Source organism: Primulina eburnea, chromosome 4, assembly GCF_022965805.1.
Source record: "Primulina eburnea isolate SZY01 chromosome 4, ASM2296580v1, whole genome shotgun sequence".
In the NCBI taxonomy this organism is placed as follows: Eukaryota; Viridiplantae; Streptophyta; class Magnoliopsida; order Lamiales; family Gesneriaceae; genus Primulina; species Primulina eburnea.
Window position 1 is genome coordinate 38,048,221 of NC_133104.1, and position 11,611 is coordinate 38,059,831.

Genomic DNA, 11,611 nt, shown 5'->3' on the forward strand with positions numbered 1-11,611 from the left:
TTCATATCAAATTTTTTAGAGAGGAATTGTTTCACCTCATATAACAGACCCTTATCATTGGTTGCAAGTAATATATCATCCATATATAGAATAAGGAAACAAATCTTGCTCCCACTGACCTTCTGGTATATACATTGATCCATGGGGTTCTCAACGAATCCGAATGAAGAGATAACTTCATGAAATTTTAAATACCATTGACGGGAGGCTTGTTTCAATCCATATATAGATTTGTTAAGCTTACAAACCAATTGCTCACCATTACTAGAGAAGAATCTTTAAACCTCTTCTTCTAGTTCTCCATTGAGAAAAGCCGTTTTCACATCCATTTGTTGTAAATCTAAGTCAAAATGTGCAACTAAGGATAGAATGATACGAAGAGAATCTTTCTTAGATACAGGAGAAAAAGTCTCCTTGTAGTCGATTCCTTCCTGCTGAGTGAATCCTTTAGCTACGAGTCTTGCTTTATACCTTTCAATGTTGTCTAATGAGTCTTTCTTTGTTTTGAAGACCTATTGATAGGACTCGTTTTTACGTGTTTTTAGTGTTGGTTTCGAGTCGCATTCATACATCATATTAGCTTGTTCTAGTTTATTCTTGCATTTTGTTTGCATTATTTAGCATATGACTGATTTCGTGTGTTTTGTGGTATTTTGTAGGAATGGAACCAAATATAGCAGAAAATGGGCACAACAACGAAGAAGCCTCGCTAGGGCGGTCAAAACTGACCGCCCCAGCGAGCATTCTAGTCTTACCGAGGATATCGAACAGAAGACCTCTCGCTAGGGCGGTTAAAACTGACCGCCCCAGCGAGACTGCTAGCCTGGACAAAAGAATTTAACAGAAGATCTCTCGCTCGGGCGGTCAAAAGTGGCCGCCCCAGCGAGACTAGAGAGAAGGCTCAAAGTTTTTATTCGAGAGTCACTCGCCCCAGCGGTCAAAACCTACCGCCCTAGCGAGTTACGCGATCCAGCAAGATTCTGCGAGATTTGTTTCTATTTTCATGGACTCTATCCAAGACCACTAACCTAATACACGAGATTGGGCGCCGTTTTTCAGACTTACACATCATATTTTCATCATTTTTTCTGGGAGAGAAGGCTAGGAGTAAGGAAGACTTTCGAAGAACTCGAGAATTCCAAGCGTCGCAGCCATCTTCCATCGTCATATTTAGTATTTTATTATTCAGTATTTTATTCTCTTGCATAGATTGTTGATTTTTAGTATGAATTTGGTTGGCTAAACTCTAAATTTGTTGGGATTTGAGGGGATCCTACCCATACTCGTTGTTTAACATTATTTCTTGACATTTTTACAAGTGATTTGTTTATGCTATTGTTATTTCTTGTTTCAAGCGAAGCCTAGCTATCTTCCTTTGATTATTGCATGTTGTTAACGATTTCGACAGACTAATTAACAATAGGATCGCATAGTATAAACCACGGACTTACAATTTTAGTAGACATACGGAATTGGGTACGTGTCGATAGTAATAGTTCACCCGGATGAAAGCTAGTGGATTCCATAGAACGTAATGCAATCGTGAACTGTTAAATAATTGAGGACACTTGATTACTGCATGTTTATGATTAGTATTAATATAGCTCGACAGAGTATATTGATTAGTCTAGGGAATTCCGTCGAATGCACGAGTAAAAGTCGAGTCTAATTATCTGAACACGAGTGGTAGGTGAACTGATAATTCCCAACAAATTCGTTTCTCATTTGATTTTCATCCAATTTAATCATTGATTTCTTGATTATTTGTTCTTGCATTTTAATCATTTTAGTATTAAATTCACTTTAGTTTAATCACCAACTCCATCTATCGTTGCTAGAGAAATTTAAGTGAAAATAAGAATAGTGTAACGCAGTCCTTGTGGATCGATACTCGTATTCACGTACGTTTATTATAACTTGACTATCGTGCACTTGCGATATTTTAAATCGAGCTTTCATTTATAAAACAAATTTTGGGACTATTCACTGTGCAAGTTTGGCTCGATCAAGTTTTTGGCGCCGTTGCCGGGGACTGTTGATTCACAATTTTTTATTTTTCATTTAAATTCTTTAGTATTATTTATTTTATTGTTAGTTGATACTCCTATTCTGTTGCAGATTTTTCTTGTGGTGCATGCGAAGATCACTCGACGTGGAGCTTGAATTTGACCCTGAAATCGAAAGAACTTTCCGCAGACGAAGACAGCAACAAAGACTCAAAGAACAGATGGAAAGACACGAGCAAGAACGTGGAGAGGAACAGCGTGACAATAGACAAGTTGAGATACCACGTCGCATTCCGATGATGGATTATGCACAACCGTCTCTTGAGGGAGCACGTCCAAGCATCGTGAGACCAGTCATCCGAGCTAACCAGTTTGAGATCAAGCCAGCCATCATTCAGATGATTCAAAACACTTTTCAATTTGGGGGAAGTGCACTTGACGACCCTAATTCTCATATAGCTGATTTTCTTGAAATTTGCGATACTTTTAAGTTTAATGCTGTGTCTGATGATGCTGTTCGTTTGCGTTTATTTCCATTTTCACTAAGAGATAAAGCTAAGGCGTGGTTAAACTGTTTGCCTGTAGGGTCTATCACTACATGGGAGGATATGGCGAAGGCATTCCTGACCAAGTACTTTCCTCCGTCGAAGACTATGAAGCTGAGAGCCGACATTACTACTTTTGCTCAATATGAGCTTGAGTCACTTTACGAGGCGTGGGAGCGATACAAGGATTTATTGAGGAGATGTCCACACCATGAGCTACCTCTTGGGTTAGTTGTTCAAACTTTTTACTACGGTCTGCTTACTTCTAACCGTACCATGATAGATGCTGCTGCCTGTGGTAACTTGCTGAGAAAAACGGCTGAGGAAGGATATGAATTATTGGAGGAGATGGCTGCTAGCAGCTATCATCCTCATTCTGATAGGCAGAAACGAGGTGCGGGGGTTAATCAAGTTACTGATTTGTCTGCGGTGTCAGCACAGTTGGAGGCTTTGAACAGAAAGATTGATGGGATGAGTGCGAGTGGATCGGTTATGCGTCTGCAAGAGATTTTCTGTGATAAGTGTGGAAGTGAGCATGACGTGCAGGATTGCCAAGATGGCAATCCATTCTATGTGCCTGAGGGAGCAAAACACGTGGGATTCCAGAACCGTCCTAGAAATGACCCTTATTCAAACTCCTATAATCCGGGATGGAGGAATCACCCAAACTTTTCGTGGGGAGGTCAAAACAACCAAAACCGCCAACAAAGAGGGCCACCACATGGGATGCACCAAGGATTCAAGCCAGAACCGCCTAGGGAGGAGAAGTCAAATTTAGAGCAAATGATGACTAAATTTATTTCTGCAACCGAGACGAGATTTCAGAATCAGGATGCATCCATAAAAGGGTTAGAGAATCAAATTGGACAATTGGCTAAGTTAATTGCTAATAGGGAGCAAGGAACTTTGCCAAGCAACACGGAGACTAACCCGAGAGAGCATGTGAAAGCTGTGGAATTGCGCAGTGGAAAGGCACTTGAGTCTAAGGAGGAAAAGAACAAGCAAGGTGAGGATGAGGTGGAACAGCAAGGAGGTAAGTCTTCTAACTCTACTTTTACACCTATTGCACCGAGTAAAATTGTTATCCCCCCACCTTTTCCTGCAGCACTGAAAAAAGCTAAGTTAGATGCACAATTTGGTAAATTTCTTGAGATATTCAAAAAACTGCATATTAACATTCCTTTTGCTGATGCTTTACTGAATATGCCAAGTTATGCAAAATTCTTGAAAGATATCTTAGCAAACAAGCGGAAGCTAGAAGATCATATGACTGTGAACTTGACTGAAAATTGCTCCGCTTTAGTTCAAAACAGGATGCCTCCTAAGCAAAAAGATCCAGGGAGTTTCTCTATACCTTGCATTATTGGTGATATTAATTTTCATAAAGCTCTATGTGATCTTGGTGCGAGTATTAATTTGATGCCGTATTCTGTGTTTAGGAGACTGGGATTGGGTGAACCCAAGCCAACTAGGATGTCATTGCAGCTGGCTGACAGATCTGTCAAGTATCCACGTGGGATTATCGAAGATGTCTTGGTGAAAGTGGATAAGTTTATTTTTCCTGCAGATTTTGTAGTACTTGATATGGAGGAAGATTTGGAGATGCCTTTAATCCTAGGGAGACCATTTCTGGCTACAGGGAAAGCACTGATCGATGTTGACGAGGGAAAATTGAGACTGAGAGTTGGAGAAGAAGAAATTATTTTTGATGTCTTTAATACTCTCAAGCACACAATGCACGATGATAGTTGTTTTCGCGTTGATGTCTTAGATTCTCTTGTTTGTGATTTTGTGCAGGATGGATTGCAAGAGCCATTGGAGGCTACTCTCACTACTGAAAAACAGGAGGACGAGCTGGACAAGGAAAGGATGGAGATGGTAGCTCATTTGAATGCCATTCCACCTTGGAGAAAGCAAGTGAGGCTTCGACTAGAGGAATTGGGGGATAGAAAAGATTTAGTGCCTCAAAAGTCAAGCCTAGAGGAGCCACCCACTTTGGAGCTCAAACCACTACCTCCACATCTCAAGTACGTATATTTAGGAGAAAATAATAAACTGCCTGTTATTATTTCCTCTTCTTTGACAGACGATATGGAGAGTAAGCTCTTGGGAGTCCTTAAGGAGCATAGAGGAGCATTCGCTTGGAAAGTTTCGGACATCAAGGGGATAAGTCCTTCGATCTGCATGCACAAAATCCTAATAGAAGATAAGTACTCACCTCTAGCACAACCACAAAGGAGACTCAATCCAAAGATGCAAGAGGTAGTAAAAGCTGAAACGATCAAACTTCTGGACGCAGGTATTATCTATCCTATCTCTGATAGTGCGTGGGTAAGTCCTGTACAATGTGTGCCTAAAAAGGGTGGGATTACTGTTATTACCAATGAAAAAAATGAGTTGATTCCCACTAGAATCGTTACGGGTTGGCGTGTGTGCATGGATTATAGGAAATTAAATGATGCAACCCGTAAAGATCACTTCCCCTTGCCATTTATTGCTCAAATGATTGAACGATTAGCCGGTCATGAATTTTACTGTTTTTTGGATGGATATTCGGGATACAACCAAATCACAATTGCCCCCGAGGACCAAGAGAAAACTACTTTCACTTGCCCTTATGGTACTTTTGCGTTTAGGCGTATGCCCTTTGGTCTATGCAATGCACCTGCTACATTTCAAAGATGCATGACCGCTATTTTTCATGACATGATTGAGAATTTTCTTGAAGTTTTTATGGATGATTTCTCTATTTTTGGCTCTTCATTTGATGAATGTTTAAAAAATTTGAATTTGGTGCTCATTAAATGTGAAGAGAGCAATTTGGTGTTAAATTGGGAGAAATGTCACTTCATGGTGCAAGAGGGGATTGTGTTAGGACACAAAGTATCGGAGAATGGAATCGAGGTCGACAAGGCCAAGGTGGAAGTGATCAAAAATCTACCACCACCTTCATCGATAAAGGGAGTTCGAAGTTTCCTAGGCCATGCGGGTTTTTATAGGCGTTTTATTAAGGATTTTTCTAAAATTGCTAAACCTTTATCCTCTTTGTTGATGAAAGATGTTGAGTTTAATTTTGATTCTACTTGTCTGCAGGCATTCGAAGTACTCAAGAAGAGCTTGGTGACAGCACCTGTGCTGACTGCCCCTGATTGGGAGTTACCGTTTGAGGTAATGTGCGATGCTAGTGATACAGCTGTTGGTGCGGTGCTGGGTCAAAGGAAGAACAAGGTATTTCATACCATCTACTATGCAAGTAAGACCTTAAATGATGCTCAATTGAATTATGCTACTACTGAAAAGGAACTACTTGCTATAGTATTTGCTTTTGAGAAATTTCATTCATACCTTGTTCTGTCTAAAGTGATTGTGTATACAGATCATTCTGCCCTAAAATACTTGCTTGCTAAGAAAGATGCGAAACCTAGGTTAATTAGGTGGATTTTACTATTGCAAGAATTTGATCTCGAGATTCGAGATAAAAAGGGTGTAGAAAATGTGGTTGCTGATCATCTGTCTAGGCTTGAGGATGTTAGAATTAATGGCTTTAACACTGATATAGATGACTGGTTCCCTGATGAGCAATTGTTTGAGGTAAATGCGTGCCCTTGGTATGCCAATTTCGCAAATTTTCTTGTCACTGGCACACCTCCCCCAAATTTATCGTTTCACCAAAGAAAGAAATTCTTTTCTGACGTGAAATATTATTTTTGGGAGGAACCGTTTTTGTTTAAAATCTGTGCAGATTCCATGATAAGGAGATGTGTAGCGGAGGAGGAAACCAGTCAAATTCTGAACCACTGCCATGACCGTGAGGTAGGTGGTCACTTTGGACCCATACGGACGGCATCTAAGGTACTCGAATGTGGCTTCTATTGGCCAACTCTTTTTAAGGATGCTCGTTTGTATGTTCTCAATTGTGATAGATGCCAACGCACAGGTAATATTTCTAACCGTCATGAGATGCCTTTGAATAACATTATTGAGTGTGAAATATTTGATGTGTGGGGGATTGATTTTATGGGTCCTTTTCCTGCGTCTTTTACAAAGAAATTTATTTTGGTGGCAGTAGAGTATGTATCTAAATGGGTGGAGGCGGAGGCTTGTGCCACGAATGATGCACAAGTGGTGTTAAAATTTTTGAAAAAACACATTTTTAATCGATTCGGTACACCACGTGCAATCATAAGTGATGGTGGCACCCATTTTTGCAACAAAATTTTTGATAAACTGATGGGCAAATATGGTGTCACCCACAAAGTTTCCACTCCATACCACCCTCAGACTAGTGGACAAGTTGAAGTGTCCAATCGAGAGATTAAGAGGATTTTAGAAAAGACGGTTAATGTGAATCGAAAGGACTGGTCCATTCGGTTAGATGATGCTTTGTGGGCTTATCGTACTGCGTTCAAAACACCTATAGGCACTACACCATATAGGTTACTTTTTGGTAAAGCATGTCATCTACCCGTAGAATTAGAGCATAGAGCATATTGGGCGACCAAGGCACTGAACTTTGATTTTGCTCTTGCAGGTGAAAAACGACTGTTGCAGTTGAGTCAGTTGGATGAGTTCCGAGGTACAGCGTATGATCTTGCCCTATCTTACAAGGAACGCACCAAAAGAGCCCATGATAAACACATTGTAAGAAGAGAATTCAAAGTGGGTGAAGCGGTGTTGTTATACAACTCTCGCTTACGACTCTTTCCGGGCAAGCTGAAGTCAAGATGGTCAGGACCATTCGTTATAGCCGAGGTGTTCCCATCAGGTGCAGTGGTGTTGCATGACGGCAAGGAAGGGACGTTTACTGTGAACGCCCAAAGATTAAAGCACTATATTGGTGGCACGATTGAGCCACAAATTGGAGTCACTCGGCTCCAAGACAGTCGTTAAGGACATGGGTGAAAAGTCGAGCTCTAGACGATAAATTGAGAACTACTTCTACTCCTTATTTTATTCTTTTCGTTAGTTAATTAATTGCATCATTTGCATTTAGATAATTGCATGGCATTTGCATTAAAATTTTTTTTCAAAATGATTTCGAAAATACCTCACTAGGGCGGTTCATTTTAACCGCCCCAGCGAGAGGTTGTAATTTGTAATGGATTTTTGGCCGAGCATGCATCGCTAGGGCGGACACTTTTGTCCGCCCCAGCGAGGAATCGAAATTTTCAAAAACATTTTTTCCCGAAAATCCCATGCTAGGGCGGTCAAACTTGACCGCCCCCGCGAGTGTTACAACTTTTCAAAATAATTTTAGTCGAGGATGTCTCGCTCGGGCGGTCTAAACTGACCGCCCTAACGAACACTCGCGTCTTTTTAAAATTTTTAAAACCGAGGTTCTCCCGCTAGGGCGGACCAGCGAGCACTCGTAATTTTCGGGCAGACAGACTCTCGCTAGGGCGGACACTTTTGACCGCCCTAGCGAGTCGCGAATGTTTAAAAGCTGCGCCCTCCCTTCTCTCTTCTCCCACTCGCAAAACCTACACTTTTCTCTCAAATTTTCGCCCCTCCACTCCAGATCTGAAGCGATTGACGTGGTTTCTTGCCAATTTACAGGTATATTTGTGAATCTCCATTGTTGCAAAGCCCAAGACGCGATTTTCCCGGCCAAATCTACACTCTCCGACCACCACCCACGCCGCCGCCTCTTCACGTTCCGGCGAGCTTCCAAATTTTCCGGCGACTTCATATTACTTGTGCACTCTACTCTTACCATGGCTTCCAAACGCTCGAAGGTAACCCGCGGTGCCTCTAGTTCTCGATCCACCCCCTCTATATTTGTGAATGATAGGGCTAGGGAGCGATTTGAGCAAGCTAAACTCCATAGAAAACCAATCCCTGAGAGGGGATGTACTTCGTGGATTTTAGATAATATTTTTGAGGAGTTCCAGGTTGCAGGACGAGGGTGGACGAATTTTTTTAGCACAACCGAATGCGGCTGTGGTGCCGGTTGTACGTGAGTTTTACGCTAACGCCCCGGAAGGGACTGAAAATAAGGCTAGGGTGAGGGGACGTCAAGTCCCATATGATCCTAAAACGATAAATGATTTGTTGGGTTTACCGGCAGTGGATGATTCGGTATTCCAGGCTTGGGTGCTGAATCCGGATTACGATCTGATCATTCACACATTGTGTTATTCGGGCACTACGTGGAAGCAGCCGGGAACGTATACGGTGTTTCTTGAGAAATTTTTGAAGGTGGAGGCGGCACTTTGGTATGCCTTTCTATCGAAGAGATTGATGCCGGTAGGGCATACGAGTGATGTACAGCGGGATAGGGCGGTGGTTCTTTATGCGATCTATACCGGGATGCCTATTGATGTGGGCAAACTCATATTCGGGCAGCTGACTATCTGTATCAATTGCAACAATTTAGCCTTTTATTTCCCCACTATCGTGACTGAGCTATGTGCCCGCGCGGGTGTGATTTTCGCGCACGATGATGAGTGGCTACCGCCACTGAGATCCATCGATGAGGCTCTGCATACCTCCAAGTACGCGAAGAGACGGGATGAGCTGCCCGCTGATGTATTTTACGGTCACGTGCAAGCCGCTCCACCACCGCCGGTCGTCGGACATCCACCACCACCGCAGCCACGCCGCCGTGCCATTCGAGACCGAGTCGACGAGTTGGGCGCTTGGGCCACCTACCAGACTCATTATCAGGCCATCGACCAAGCCCACACTCTGAACATCGAGTACTTGGTGCAGGGCATCTCGACTCACTTGGGCTTAGACACTTCCGGCCGGCCGCCTGTTCCAGCATACCCGCCACCTTTCCACTTCCAGTACACGTATCCTATGCCGCCTGCAGCTGACGAGGGCAGTCCACCACCTGAGCATGATGAGGAGGAGGAGTTTTGATCAGGGGAGTTCACTGTTTCCCCTTTCTTTTTCTTTTGCATTTTCTATTGTTGCATTTGAATTCATAAGTTGTTATTGTTTTTCGTGTCTGTTTCGTTTTGTGCGATGAGGGCATTGCACAACTCTAGTATGAGGGGGTCGGGTAGTTTGTTTTGTTTGTTTGTTCAGTTATTTAGTTTGTTAGTTGGGTTTTTAAGTCGGTGTATTTTCGTTGTTAGATTGTGAGTCGTTTATGGTGAGTTGACATGATTTATGAGCCGATGATGATGTTGCTTTGAGAAATATTGATTGGGTCAATGCATGAATGATACTCTGGATTGTTGAAACATGAGTTTTGGTGCAAATTTTGAACTTTTTGAGCACATATGTGTGGGGCCTAGAATTTTGTAGGAATAATGGTGAAATTTGAAATTCTTGTTGGTTAACTTGAAAGACATCACGTATGAATTGATTTAGCATGAAAACCCGTGGAAATAAGTCACTAATTGAGATCGTGCATGATAGCATTTGACTGACCTTGAACCGTACATATGCCCCCTTGTCAATATCCTGAATTCAAATACAGTACTCCTAACCAGCTGTAATCCAAAAAGATATATTCTTAGCCTAGGGAGTACATGTGTGAAAATTGTGCATCAAAATGTTGAAATAACAAAGTTCTTGTAAAAAGAACTTTGTGAAAAAAGAAGATGTAAGGTGAGGGGGAGCCGAAAATAAAAGGAATGAAATTCTATTCCTAGGCTAAAAGTTGGAGATGTAAGGAGTCGAGGAAGTCTGACACACAGTCTTGACAATTGCACAATGAAAATGATCGATGTACTCCCAACTTTTCGCCACTTGAGCTTATTTTCTTTCCTTTCGACACCCTTCTATGCACTTAAAAATTGACTAAAGTTCAAAATGATGGTTAGTGATGAATGGACACGGGGATGCATGCTAGTGAGATTTGTATTGAAGTGTTAATTGAGTGACTTGCATAACTTGACGATTGATCTATTTGACGTACGAATGACTAGACCCACCATGACACACACACGTTCAAATTAGTGCCAAGACTTATTTGTAGATGAAAAAGAGTATTTATTTGTGAAATGACTTGATTATGATGTGAAAAAATTTACTGAGGCACGAACATAAAATTGTTAACTCACCATTAACTTTTTCTGGTGTTGGTTATTTCGTTTTTTTTATTTATTTTGTCTGTTTAGAATCTCGTGCTTTAACCTATTTTACTCGAGGGCGAGCAAAAGGTTAGTATGAGGGGGTTGATAGGACTCGTTTTTACGTGTTTTTAGTGTTGGTTTCGAGTCGCATTCATACATCATATTAGCTTGTTCTAGTTTATTCTTGCATTTTGTTTGCATTATTTAGCATATGACTGATTTCGTGTGTTTTGTGGTATTTTGTAGGAATGGAACCAAATATAGCAGAAAATGGGCACAACAACGAAGAAGCCTCGCTAGGGCGGTCAAAACTGACCGCCCCAGCGAGCATTCTAGTCTTACCGAGGATATCGAACAGAAGACCTCTCGCTAGGGCGGTTAAAACTGACCGCCCCAGCGAGACTGCTAGCCTGGACAAAAGAATTTAACAGAAGATCTCTCGCTCGGGCGGTCAAAAGTGGCCGCCCCAACGAGACTAGAGAGAAGGCTCAAAGTTTTTATTCGAGAGTCACTCGCCCCAGCGGTCAAAACCTACCGCCCTAGCGAGTTACGCGATCCAGCAAGATTCTGCGAGATTTGTTTCTATTTTCATGGACTCTATCCAAGACCACTAACCTAATACACGAGATTGGGCGCCGTTTTTCAGACTTACACATCATATTTTCATCATTTTTTCTGGGAGAGAAGGCTAGGAGTAAGGAAGACTTTCGAAGAACTCGAGAATTCCAAGCGTCGCAGCCATCTTCCATCGTCATATTTAGTATTTTATTATTCAGTATTTTATTCTCTTGCATAGATTGTTGATTTTTAGTATGAATTTGGTTGGCTAAACTCTAAATTTGTTGGGATTTGAGGGGATCCTACCCATACTCGTTGTTTAACATTATTTCTTGACATTTTTACAAGTGATTTGTTTATGCTATTGTTATTTCTTGTTTCAAGCGAAGCCTAGCTATCTTCCTTTGATTATTGCATGTTGTTAACGATTTCGACAGACTAATTAACAATAGGATCGCATAGTATAAACCACGGA

At 41.7% G+C, this 11,611-nt stretch overlaps 1 non-coding gene across 1 annotated transcript; it reads right to left on the bottom strand.

Annotated features, from left to right (window-relative positions):
* Positions 1-2,662: 2,662 nt before the first annotated feature.
* LOC140831278 (small nucleolar RNA R71) lies at positions 2,663-2,769 on the bottom strand. The gene has a single exon (XR_012117851.1). It is a non-coding gene; the product is annotated as a small nucleolar RNA R71 (small nucleolar RNA).
* Between the last annotated feature and the right edge of the window lie 8,842 nt (positions 2,770-11,611).